The sequence below is a fragment of the Calliopsis andreniformis genome, unplaced genomic scaffold (genome assembly GCF_051401765.1).
Source record: "Calliopsis andreniformis isolate RMS-2024a unplaced genomic scaffold, iyCalAndr_principal scaffold0030, whole genome shotgun sequence".
NCBI classification, from domain to species: Eukaryota; Metazoa; Arthropoda; class Insecta; order Hymenoptera; family Andrenidae; genus Calliopsis; species Calliopsis andreniformis.
In genome coordinates, this window is record NW_027480439.1 from 6670780 (window position 1) to 6684923 (window position 14144).

Genomic DNA, 14144 nt, shown 5'->3' on the forward strand with positions numbered 1-14144 from the left:
GATTGAGGATTGAGGATTGAGGATTGAGGATTGAGGATTGAGGATTGAAGATTGAGTATTGATGATTGAATATTGAGGATTGAGGATTGAGGTTTGAGGATTGAGGATTGAGGATTGAGGATTGAGGATTGAAGATTGAGGATTGGGTATTTAGGATTGAAGAATGAGGATTGAGGATTGAGGTTTGAGGATTGAGGATTGAAGATTGAGTATTGATGATTGAATATTGAGGATTGAGGATTGAGGTTTGAGGATTGACGATGAAGACTGAGGGTTGAGGATTGAGGTTTGATGAACGAGGATTGAGGATTGAGGATTGAGGACTAAGGATTGACGATTGAGTATTGAAGATTGAGGATTGATGACTGAGGATTGACGACTGAGATTTGAGGATTGAGGATGATGATTGATGATTGAGTATTGAGGATTGAATATTGAGGATTGAGGATTGAAGATTGAGGATTGATGACTGAGGATTGACGACTGAGAATTGAGGATTGAGGATTGCTGATTGAAGATTGAGCATTGAGGATTGAATACTGCGGATTGAGGATTGAGGATTGAGGATTGAGAATCGAGGAATGAGGATTGAGGATTGAAGATTGAGTATCGAGTGTTGAAGGTTGAGGATTGTGGATTGAGAATTAAGGATTGAGGATTGAATATTGTAGATTGAGTATTGATGCCTGAGGATTGAGGATTGAGGATTGAGGATTGAGGATTGAGGATTGAAGATTGAGTATTGAGGATTGAAGATTGAGGTTTGAAGATTGAGTATTGATGATTGAATATTGAGGATTGAGGATTGAGGATTGAGGATTGAGGATAGAGGATTGAGGATTGAAGATTGAGTATTGAGTATTGACGGTTGAGGATTGTGGATTGAGGATTAAGGATTGCGGATTGAATATTGTAGATTGAGTATTGATGCCTGAGGATTGAGTATTGATGATTGAATATTGAGGATTGAGGATTGAGGATTGAGGATTGAGGATTGAGGATTGAGTATTGAGGATTGAAGATTGAGTATTGATGATTGAATATTGAGGATTGAGGTTTGAGGATTGAGGACGAGGACTGACGGTAGAGGATTTAGGTTTGAGGATTGAGGATTGAGGACTGAGGATTGATGTTTGAGGATTGAAGATTGAGGATTGGGTATTGAGGATTGAAGAATGAGGATTGAGGATTGAGGATTGAGGATTGAGGATAGAGGATCTAGGATTGGAGATTGATTATTGAGTATTGAAGGTTGAGGATTGTGGATTGAGGATTGAGGATTGAGGATTGAGGATTGACGATTGAGGATTGAGGATTGAGGATTGAGGGTTGAGGATTGAGGATTGAAGATCTAGGATTGGAAATTGATTATTGAGTATTGAAGGCTGAGGATTGTGGATTGAGGTTTGAGGAATGAGGATCGAGTGTTGGGGAATGAGGATTGAGGATTGAGGATTGAGGATTGAGCAGTGAAGATTGAGTATTGATGCCTGAAGGTTGAGGATTGAGGATTGATGATTGAGGATTGAGGATTGAAGATTGAGAATTGAGGATTGAAGATTGAGGATTGAGGATTGAGGATTGAGGATGGAGGATGAGGGCTGAGGGTTGAGGATTGAGGATTGAGAAATCAGGATTGAGGATTGGGGATTGAAATTGAGGATTGGGTATTGAGCATTGAAGAATGAGGATTGAGGATTGAGGATTGAAGATTGAGGATTGGGTATTGAGGATTGAAGAATGAGGATTGAGGATTGAGGATTGGGGATTGAGGATTGAGTATTGAAGATTGAGGATTGATGACTGAGGATTGACGTCTGAGAATTGAGGATTGATGATTGATGATTGAAGATTGAGTATTGAGGATTGAATATTGAGGATTGAGGATTGAGGATTGAGAATTGAGGATTGAGGATTGAGGATTGAAGATTGAGTATTGAGTATTGAAAGTTGAGGATTGTGGAATGAGGATTAAGGATTGAGGATTGAATATTGTAGATTGAGTATTGATGCCTGAGGATTGAGGATTGAGGATTGAGGATTGAGGATTGAGGATTGAAGATTGAGTATTGAGGATTGAAGATTGAGGATTGAAGATTGAGTATTGATGATTGAATATTGAGGATTGAGGATTGAGGATTGCGGATTGAGGATTGGGTATTGAGGATTGAGGAATGAGGATTGAAGATTGAGGTTTGAGGATTGAGGATTGCAGATTGAGTATTGAGGATTGAAGATTGAGGATTGAGGATTGAGGATTGAGGAATGAGGATTGAAGATTGAGTATTGAGGATTGAAGATTGAGGATAGAGGATTGAGTGCTGAGGATGGAGGATGAGGGCTGAGGGTTGATGATTGAGGATTGAGAAATGAGGATTGAGGATTGAGGATTGAAATTGAGGATTGGGTATTGAGGATTGAAGAATGAGGATTGAGGAATTAGGATTGAGGGTTGAGGATTGAGGATTGAAGATTGAGGATTGAGTTTTGAGGATTGAAGAATGAGGATTGAGGATTGAGGATTGAGGATTGCGGATTGAAGACTGAGTGTTGAGGATTGAAGATTGAGGATTGAGGATTGAGGATTGAGGATTGAGGATTGAAGATTGAGTATTGAGGATTGAAGATTGAGGATTGAGTATTGAGGATTGAGGATTCAGGGTTGAAGATTGAGGATTGAGGATTGAGGATTGAGGATTGAGGATTGAGGATTGAAGATTGAATATTGATGATTGAATATTGAGGACTGAGGATTGAGGGTTGTGGATTGCGGACGAGGACTGAGGGTTGAATATTGATGTTTGAGGTCTGAGGATTAAGGATTGAGGATTGAGAATTGAGGATTGAGGATTGAGGATTGAAGATTGAGGATTGGGTATTCAGGATTGAAGAATGAGGATTGAGGATTGAGGTTTGAGGATTGACGATTGAAGATTGAGTATTGAGGATTGAAGGTTGAGGATAGAGGATTGAGTACTGAGGATGGAGGATGAGGGCTGAGGGTTGAGGATTGAGGATTGAGAAATGAGGATTGAGGATTGAGGATTGAAATTGAGGATTGTGTACTGAGGATTGAAGAATGAGGATTGAGGAATTAGGATTGAGGATTGAGGATTGAGGATTGAAGATTGAGGATTGGGTATTGAGGATTGAAGAATGAGGATTGAGGATTGAGGATTGAGGATTGAGGATTGAAGATTGAGTGTTGATGATTGAATATTGAGGATTGAGGATTGAGGATTGAGGATTGAGGATTGAGTATTGAGGATTGAAGATTGAGTATTGATGATTGAATATTGAGGATTGAGGATTGAGGTTTGAGGATTGAGGACGAGGACTGACGGTAGAGGATTTAGGATTGAGGATTGAGGATTGAGGTCTGAGGATTGAGGATGAGTGCTAAGGGTCGGGGATTGAGGTTTGACGACTGAGGACTGAGGATTGAGGATTGAGAATTGAGGATTGATGTTTGGGGATTGAAGATTGAGGATTGGGTATTGAGGATTGAAGAATGAGGATTGAGGATTGAGGATTGAGGATTGAGGATTCAGGATTGAGGATTGAGGATCTAGGATTGGAGATTCATTATTGAGTATTGAAGGTTGCGGATTGTGGATTGACGATTGAGGATTGAGGATTGAGGATTGAGGATTGAGGATTGAGGATGGAGGATTGAGGATTGAGGATTGAGGATTGAAGATTGAGTATTGATGATTGAATATTGAGGATTGATGATTGAGGATTGAGGATTGGGGATTGGGTTTGAGGATTGAGCATTGAGGTTTGAGGACTGAGGGCTGATGATTGAGGATTGACGATTGAGGATTGAGGATGAGGGCTGAGGGTTGGGGATTGAGGTTTGAGGACTGAGGACTGAGGATTGACGATTGAGAATTGAGGATTGAGGATTGAGGATTGAAGATTGAGGAATGGGTATTGAGGATTGAAGAATGAGGATTGAGGATTGAGGATTGAGGATTGAGGATTGAGGATTGAGTGTTGAAGATTGAGGATTGGGTATTGAGGATTGAAGAATGAGGATTGAGGATTGAGTATTGAGGATTGAGGATTGAAGATTGAGTATCGAGGATTGAGGATTGTGGATTGAGGATTGAGGATTGAGGGTTGAGGATTGAAGATTGAGGGTTGGGGAATGAGGATTGAGGATTGATGATTGAGGATTGAGCATTGAAGATTGAAGATTGAGGATTGAGGGTTGAGGATTGAGGATTGAGGATTGAGGATTGCTGATTGAGTATTGAGGATTGAAGACTGAGGGTTGAAGATTGCGTATTGATGATTGAATATTGAGGACTGAGGATTGAGGTTTGAGGATTGAGGATGAAGACTGAGGGTTGAGGATTCAGGTTTGAGGAACGAGGATTGAGGATTGAGGATTGAGGACTAAGGATTGACGATTGAGTATTGAAGATTGAGGATTGATGACTGAGGATTGACGACTGAGAATTGAGGATTGAGAATTGATAATTGAAGATTGAGTATTGAGGATTGAATATTGAGGATTGAGGATTGAGGAATGAGGATTGAGGATTGTGGATTGAGGATTGAAGATTGAGCATTGAGTATTGAAGGTTGAGGATTGTGGATTGAGGATTAAGGATTGAGGATTGAATATTGTAGATTGAGTATTGATGCCTGAGGATTGAGGATTGAGGATTGAGGATTGCTGATTGAGTATTGAGGATTGAAGACTGAGGGTTGAAGATTGAGTATTGATGATTGAATATTGAGGACTGTGGATTGAGGATCGAGGATTGAAGATTGAGAATTGAGGATTGAAGATTGAGGATTGCTGATAGAGGATTGAGGATGGAGGATGAGGGCTGAGGGTTGAATGTTGAGGATTGAGGATTGAGGTTTGAGGATTGAGGATGAAGACTGAGGGTTGAGGATTGAGGTTAGAGGAACGAGGATTGAGGATTGAGGATTGAGGACTAAGGATTGACGATTGGGTATTGAAGATTGAGGATTGATGACTGAGGATTGACGACTGAGAATTGAGGATTGAGGATTGACGATTGAAGATTGAGTATTGAGGATTGAATATTGAGGATTGAGGATTGAGGATTGAGGATTGAGGATTGAGGATTGAGGATTGAGGGTTGAGGATTGAGGATTGAAGATTGAGGATTGGGTTTTGAGGATTGAAGAATGAGGATTGAGGATTGAGGATTGAGGATTGCGGATTGAAGACTGAGTGTTGAGGATTGAAGATTGAGGATTGAGGATTGAGGATTGAGGATTGAGGATTGAAGATTGAGTATTGAGGATTGAAGATTGAGGATTGAGTATTGAGGATTGAGGATTCAGGGTTGAAGATTGAGGATTGAGGATTGAGGATTGAGGATTGAGGATTGAGGATTGAAGATTGAATATTGATGATTGAATATTGAGGACTGAGGATTGAGGGTTGTGGATTGAGGACGAGGACTGAGGGTTGAATATTGATGTTTGAGGTCTGAGGATTAAGGATTGAGGATTGAGAATTGAGGATTGAGGATTGAGGATTGAAGATTGAGGATTGGGTATTCAGGATTGAAGAATGAGGATTGAGGATTGAGGTTTGAGGATTGACGATTGAAGATTGAGTATTGAGGATTGAAGGTTGAGGATAGAGGATTGAGTACTGAGGATGGAGGATGAGGGCTGAGGGTTGAGGATTGAGGATTGAGAAATGAGGATTGAGGATTGAGGATTGAAATTGAGGATTGTGTACTGAGGATTGAAGAATGAGGATTGAGGAATTAGGATTGAGGATTGAGGATTGAGGATTGAAGATTGAGGATTGGGTATTGAGGATTGAAGAATGAGGATTGAGGATTGAGGATTGAGGATTGAGGATTGAAGATTGAGTGTTGATGATTGAATATTGAGGATTGAGGATTGAGGATTGAGGATTGAGGATTGAGTATTGAGGATTGAAGATTGAGTATTGATGATTGAATATTGAGGATTGAGGATTGAGGTTTGAGGATTGAGGACGAGGACTGACGGTAGAGGATTTAGGATTGAGGATTGAGGATTGAGGTCTGAGGATTGAGGATGAGTGCTAAGGGTCGGGGATTGAGGTTTGACGACTGAGGACTGAGGATTGAGGATTGAGAATTGAGGATTGATGTTTGGGGATTGAAGATTGAGGATTGGGTATTGAGGATTGAAGAATGAGGATTGAGGATTGAGGATTGAGGATTGAGGATTCAGGATTGAGGATTGAGGATCTAGGATTGGAGATTCATTATTGAGTATTGAAGGTTGCGGATTGTGGATTGACGATTGAGGATTGAGGATTGAGGATTGAGGATTGAGGATTGAGGATGGAGGATTGAGGATTGAGGATTGAGGATTGAAGATTGAGTATTGATGATTGAATATTGAGGATTGATGATTGAGGATTGAGGATTGGGGATTGGGTTTGAGGATTGAGCATTGAGGTTTGAGGACTGAGGGCTGATGATTGAGGATTGACGATTGAGGATTGAGGATGAGGGCTGAGGGTTGGGGATTGAGGTTTGAGGACTGAGGACTGAGGATTGACGATTGAGAATTGAGGATTGAGGATTGAGCATTGAAGATTGAGGAATGGGTATTGAGGATTGAAGAATGAGGATTGAGGATTGAGGATTGAGGATTGAGGATTGAGAATTGAGGGTTGAAGATTGAGGATTGGGTATTGAGGATTGAAGAATGAGGATTGAGGATTGAGTATTGAGGATTGAGGATTGAAGATTGAGTATCGAGGATTGAGGATTGTGGATTGAGGATTGAGGATTGAGGGTTGAGGATTGAAGATTGAGGGTTGGGGAATGAGGATTGAGGATTGATGATTGAGGATTGAGCATTGAAGATTGAAGATTGAGGATTGAGGGTTGAGGATTGAGGATTGAGGATTGAGGATTGCTGATTGAGTATTGAGGATTGAAGACTGAGGGTTGAAGATTGCGTATTGATGATTGAATATTGAGGACTGAGGATTGAGGTTTGAGGATTGAGGATGAAGACTGAGGGTTGAGGATTCAGGTTTGAGGAACGAGGATTGAGGATTGAGGATTGAGGACTAAGGATTGACGATTGAGTATTGAAGATTGAGGATTGATGACTGAGGATTGACGACTGAGAATTGAGGATTGAGAATTGATAATTGAAGATTGAGTATTGAGGATTGAATATTGAGGATTGAGGATTGAGGAATGAGGATTGAGGATTGTGGATTGAGGATTGAAGATTGAGCATTGAGTATTGAAGGTTGAGGATTGTGGATTGAGGATTAAGGATTGAGGATTGAATATTGTAGATTGAGTATTGATGCCTGAGGATTGAGGATTGAGGATTGAGGATTGCTGATTGAGTATTGAGGATTGAAGACTGAGGGTTGAAGATTGAGTATTGATGATTGAATATTGAGGACTGTGGATTGAGGATCGAGGATTGAAGATTGAGAATTGAGGATTGAAGATTGAGGATTGCTGATAGAGGATTGAGGATGGAGGATGAGGGCTGAGGGTTGAATGTTGAGGATTGAGGATTGAGGTTTGAGGATTGAGGATGAAGACTGAGGGTTGAGGATTGAGGTTAGAGGAACGAGGATTGAGGATTGAGGATTGAGGACTAAGGATTGACGATTGGGTATTGAAGATTGAGGATTGATGACTGAGGATTGACGACTGAGAATTGAGGATTGAGGATTGACGATTGAAGATTGAGTATTGAGGATTGAATATTGAGGATTGAGGATTGAGGATTGAGGATTGAGGATTGAGGATTGAGGATTGAAATTGAGTATTGAGTATTGAAGGTTGAGGATTGTGGATTGAGGATTAAGGATTGACAATTGAATATTGTAGATTGAGTATTGATGCCTGAGCATTGAGGATTGAGGATTGAGGATTGAGGATTGAGGATTGAGGATTGGGGATTGAAGATTGAGTATTGATGATTGAATATTGAGGATTGAGGATTGAGGTGTGAAGATTGAGGACGAGGACTGACGGTAGAGGATTTAGGTTTGAGGATTGAGGATTGAGGACTGAGGATTGAGGATGAGTGCTAAGGGTCGGGGATTGAGGTTCGACGACTGAGGACTTAGGATTGAGGATTGAGAATTGAGGATTGATCTTTGAGGATTGAAGATTGAGGATTGGGTATTGAGGATTGAAGAATGAGGATTGAGGATTGAGGATTGAGGATTGAGGATTGAGGATCTAGGATTGGAGATTGATTATTGAGTATTGAAGGTTGAGGATTGTGGATTGAGGATTAAGGATTGAGGATTGAGGTTTGAGGATTGAGGATTGAGGATTGAGGATTGAGGATTGAGGATCGAGGATTGAAGATTGAGAATTGAGGATTGAAGATTGAGGATTGAGGATTGAGGATTGAGGATTGAGGATGGAGGATGAGGGCTGAGGGTTGAGGATTGAGGATTGAGAAATGAGGAATGAGGGTTGAAGATTGAGTATTGAGGATTGAAGATTGAGGATAGAGGATTGAGTACTGAGGATGGAGGATGAGGGCTGAGGGTTGAGGATTGAGGATTGAGAAATGAGGATTGAGGATTGAGGATTGAAATTAAGGATTGGGTATTGAGGATTGAAGAATGAGGATTGAGGAATTAGGATTGAGGATTGAGGATTGAGGATTGAAGATTGAGGATTGGGTATTGGGGATTGAAGAATGAGGATTGAGGATTGAAGATTGAGGATTGATGACTGAGGATTGACGACTGAGAATTGAGGATTGAGAATTGATGATTGAAGATTGAGTATTGAGGATTGAATATTGAGGATTGAGGATTAAGGAATGAGGATTGAGGATAGAGGATTGAGGATTGAAGATTGAGTATTGAGTATTGAAGGTTGAGGATTGTGGATTGGGGATTAAGGATTGAGGATTGAATATTGTAGATTGAGTATTGATGCCTGAGGTTTGAGGATTGAGGATTGTGGATTGAGGATTGGGGATTGAGGATTGCTGATTGAGTATTGAGGATTGAAGACTGAGGGTTGAAGATTGAGTATTGATGATTGAATATTGAGGACTGAGGATTGAGGATCGAGGATTGAAGATTGAGAATTCAGGATTGAAGATTGAGGATTGAGGATAGAGGATTGAGGATGGAGGATGAGGGCTGAGGGTTGAATGTTGAGGATTGAGGATTGAGGTTTGAGGATTGAGGATGAAGACTGAGGGTTGAGGATTGAGGTTAGAGGAACGAGGATTGAGGATTGAGGATTGAGGACTAAGGATTGACGATTGGGTATTGAAGATTGAGGATGGATGACTGAGGATTGAGTATTGAGGATTGAATATTGAGGATTGAGGATTGAGGATTGAGGATTGAGGACGAGGACTGACGGTAGAGGATTTAGGTTTGAGAATTGAGGATTGAGGACTGAGGATTGATGTTTGAGGATTGAAGATTGAGGATTGGGTATTGAGGATTGAAGAATGAGGATTGAGGATTGAGGATTGAGGATTGGGTATTGAGGATTGAAGAATGAGGATTGAGGATTGAGGATTGAGGATAGAGGATCTAGGATTGGAGATTGATTATTGAGTATTGAAGGTTGGGGATTGTGGATTGAGGATTGAGGATTGAGGATTGAGGATTGAGGATTGGGGATTGAGGATTGAGGTTTGAGGATTGAGGATTGAGGACTGAGGATTGAGGATGAGTGCTAAGGGTCGGGGATTGAGGTTCGACGACTGAGGACTTAGGATTGAGGATTGAGAATTGAGGATTGATCTTTGAGGATTGAAGATTGAGGATTGGGTATTGAGGATTGAAGAATGAGGATTGAGGATTGAGGATTGAGGATTGAGGATTGAGGATCTAGGATTGGAGATTGATTATTGAGTATTGAAGGTTGAGGATTGTGGATTGAGGATTAAGGATTGAGGATTGAGGTTTGAGGATTGAGGATTGAGGATTGAGGATTGAGGATTGAGGATCGAGGATTGAAGATTGAGAATTGAGGATTGAAGATTGAGGATTGAGGATTGAGGATTGAGGATTGAGGATGGAGGATGAGGGCTGAGGGTTGAGGATTGAGGATTGAGAAATGAGGAATGAGGGTTGAAGATTGAGTATTGAGGATTGAAGATTGAGGATAGAGGATTGAGTACTGAGGATGGAGGATGAGGGCTGAGGGTTGAGGATTGAGGATTGAGAAATGAGGATTGAGGATTGAGGATTGAAATTAAGGATTGGGTATTGAGGATTGAAGAATGAGGATTGAGGAATTAGGATTGAGGATTGAGGATTGAGGATTGAAGATTGAGGATTGGGTATTGGGGATTGAAGAATGAGGATTGAGGATTGAAGATTGAGGATTGATGACTGAGGATTGACGACTGAGAATTGAGGATTGAGAATTGATGATTGAAGATTGAGTATTGAGGATTGAATATTGAGGATTGAGGATTGAGGAATGAGGATTGAGGATAGAGGATTGAGGATTGAAGATTGAGTATTGAGTATTGAAGGTTGAGGATTGTGGATTGGGGATTAAGGATTGAGGATTGAATATTGTAGATTGAGTATTGATGCCTGAGGTTTGAGGATTGAGGATTGTGGATTGAGGATTGGGGATTGAGGATTGCTGATTGAGTATTGAGGATTGAAGACTGAGGGTTGAAGATTGAGTATTGATGATTGAATATTGAGGACTGAGGATTGAGGATCGAGGATTGAAGATTGAGAATTCAGGATTGAATATTGAGGATTGAGGATAGAGGATTGAGGATGGAGGATGAGGGCTGAGGGTTGAATGTTGAGGATTGAGGATTGAGGTTTGAGGATTGAGGATGAAGACTGAGGGTTGAGGATTGAGGTTAGAGGAACGAGGATTGAGGATTGAGGATTGAGGACTAAGGATTGACGATTGGGTATTGAAGATTGAGGATGGATGACTGAGGATTGACGACTGAGAATTGAGGATTGAGGATTGACGATTGAAGATTGAGTATTGAGGATTGAATATTGAGGATTGAGGATTGAGGATTGAGGATTGAGGACGAGGACTGACGGTAGAGGATTTAGGTTTGAGAATTGAGGATTGAGGACTGAGGATTGATGTTTGAGGATTGAAGATTGAGGATTGGGTATTGAGGATTGAAGAATGAGGATTGAGGATTGAGGATTGAGGATTGGGTATTGAGGATTGAAGAATGAGGATTGAGGATTGAGGATTGAGGATAGAGGATCTAGGATTGGAGATTGATTATTGAGTATTGAAGGTTGGGGATTGTGGATTGAGGATTGAGGATTGAGGATTGAGGATTGAGGATTGGGGATTGAGGATTGAGGATTGAGGATTGAGGATTGAGGATTGAAGATCTAGGATTGGAAATTGATTATTGAGTATTGAAGGTTGAGGATTGTGGATTGAGGTTTGAGGAATGAGGATTGAGGGTTGGGGAATGAGGATTGAGGATTGAGGATTGAGGATTGAGCATTGACGATTGAGTATTGATGCCTGAGGATTGAGGATTGAGGATTGATGATTCAGGATTGAGGATTGAAGGTTGAGAATTGAGGATTGAAGGTTGAGGATTGTGGATTGGGGATTAAGGATTGAGGATTGAATATTGTAGATTGAGTATTGATGCCTGAGGTTTGAGGATTGAGGATTGTGGATTGAGGATTGGGGATTGAGGAATGCTGATTGAGTATTGAGGATTGAAGACTGAGGGTTGAAGATTGAGTATTGATGATTGAATATTGAGGACTGAGGATTGAGGATCGAGGATTGAAGATTGAGAATTCAGGATTGAAGATTGAGGATTGAGGATAGAGGATTGAGGATGGAGGATGAGGGCTGAGGGTTGAATGTTGAGGATTGAGGATTGAGGTTTGAGGATTGAGGATGAAGACTGAGGGTTGAGGATTGAGGTTAGAGGAACGAGGATTGAGGATTGAGGATTGAGGACTAAGGATTGACGATTGGGTATTGAAGATTGAGGATGGATGACTGAGGATTGACGACTGAGAATTGAGGATTGAGGATTGACGATTGAAGATTGAGTATTGAGGATTGAATATTGAGGATTGAGGATTGAGGATTGAGGATTGAGGACGAGGACTGACGGTAGAGGATTTAGGTTTGAGAATTGAGGATTGAGGACTGAGGATTGATGTTTGAGGATTGAAGATTGAGGATTGGGTATTGAGGATTGAAGAATGAGGATTGAGGATTGAGGATTGAGGATTGGGTATTGAGGATTGAAGAATGAGGATTGAGGATTGAGGATTGAGGATAGAGGATCTAGGATTGGAGATTGATTATTGAGTATTGAAGGTTGGGGATTGTGGATTGAGGATTGAGGATTGAGGATTGAGGATTGAGGATTGGGGATTGAGGATTGAGGATTGAGGATTGAGGATTGAGGATTGAAGATCTAGGATTGGAAATTGATTATTGAGTATTGAAGGTTGAGGATTGTGGATTGAGGTTTGAGGAATGAGGATTGAGGGTTGGGGAATGAGGATTGAGGATTGAGGATTGAGGATTGAGCATTGACGATTGAGTATTGATGCCTGAGGATTGAGGATTGAGGATTGATGATTCAGGATTGAGGATTGAAGGTTGAGAATTGAGGATTGAAGTTTGAGGATTGAGGATTGAGGATTGAGGATGGAGGATGAGGGCTGAGGGTTGAGGATTGAGGATTGAGAAATGAGGATTGAGGATTGAGGATTGAAATTGAGGATTGGGTATTGAGCACTGAAGAATGAGGATTGAGGAATTATGATTGAGGATTGAGGATTGAGGATTGAAGATTGAGGATTGGGTATTGAGGATTGAAGAATGAGGATTGAGGATTGAGGATTGTTGATTGAGGATTGAGTATTGAAGATTGAGGATTGATGACTGAGGATTGACGTCTGAGAATTGAGGATTGAGGATTGATGATTGAAGATTGAGTATTGAGGATTGAATATTGAGGATTGAGGATTGATGATTGAGGATTGGGGATTGAAGATTGAGTATTGAGGATTGAAGATTGTGGATTGAAGATTGAGTATTGATGATTGAATATTGAGGATTGAGGATTGAGGATTGCGGACTGAGGATTGGGTATTGAGGATTGAGGAATGAGGATTGAAGATTGAGGTTTGAGGATTGAGGATTGCAGATTGAGTATTGAGGATTGAATATTGAGGATTGAGGATTGAGGAATGAGGAATGAGGATTGAGGATTGTGGATTGAGGATTGAAGATTGAGAATTGAGGATTGAGAATTGATGATTGAAGATTGAGTATTGAGGATTGTATATTGAGGATTGAGGATTGAGGAATGAGGATTGAGGATTGTGGATTGAGGATTGAAGATTGAGTATTAAGCATTGAAGGTTGAGGATTGTGGATTGAGGATTAAGGATTGAGGATTGAATATTGTAGATTGAGTATTGATGCCTGAGGATTGAGGATTGAGGATTGAGGATTGCTGATTGAGTATTGAGGATTGAAGACTGAGGGTTGAAGATTGAGTATTGATGATTGAATATTGAGGACTGTGGATTGAGGAACGAGGATTGAGAAATGAGGATTGAGGATTGGGGATAGAAATTGAGGATTGGGTATTGAGCATTGAAGAATGAGGATTGAGGAATTATGATTGAGGATTGAGGATTGAGGATTGAAGATTGAGGATTGGGTATTGAGGATTGAAGAATGAGGATTGAGGATTGAGGATTGGGGATTGAGGATTGAGTATTGAAGATTGAGGATTGATGACTGAGGATTGACGTCTGAGAATTGAGGATTGAGGATTGATGATTGAAGATTGAGTATTGAGGATTGAATATTGAGGATTGAGGATTGAGGATTGAGGATTGAGGATTGAGGATTGAGGATTGAAGATTGAGTATTGAGTATTGAAAGCTGAGGATTGTGGATTGAGGATTAAGGATTGAGGATTGAATATTGTAGATTGAGTATTGATGCCTGAGGATTGAGGATTGATGATTGAGGATTGAGGATTGAGGATTGAAGATTGAGTATTGAGGATTGAAGATTGAGGATTGAAGATTGAGTATTGATGATTGAATATTGAGGATTGAGGATTGAGGATTGCGGATTGAGGATTGAGGAATGAGGATTGAAGATTGAGTATTGAGGATT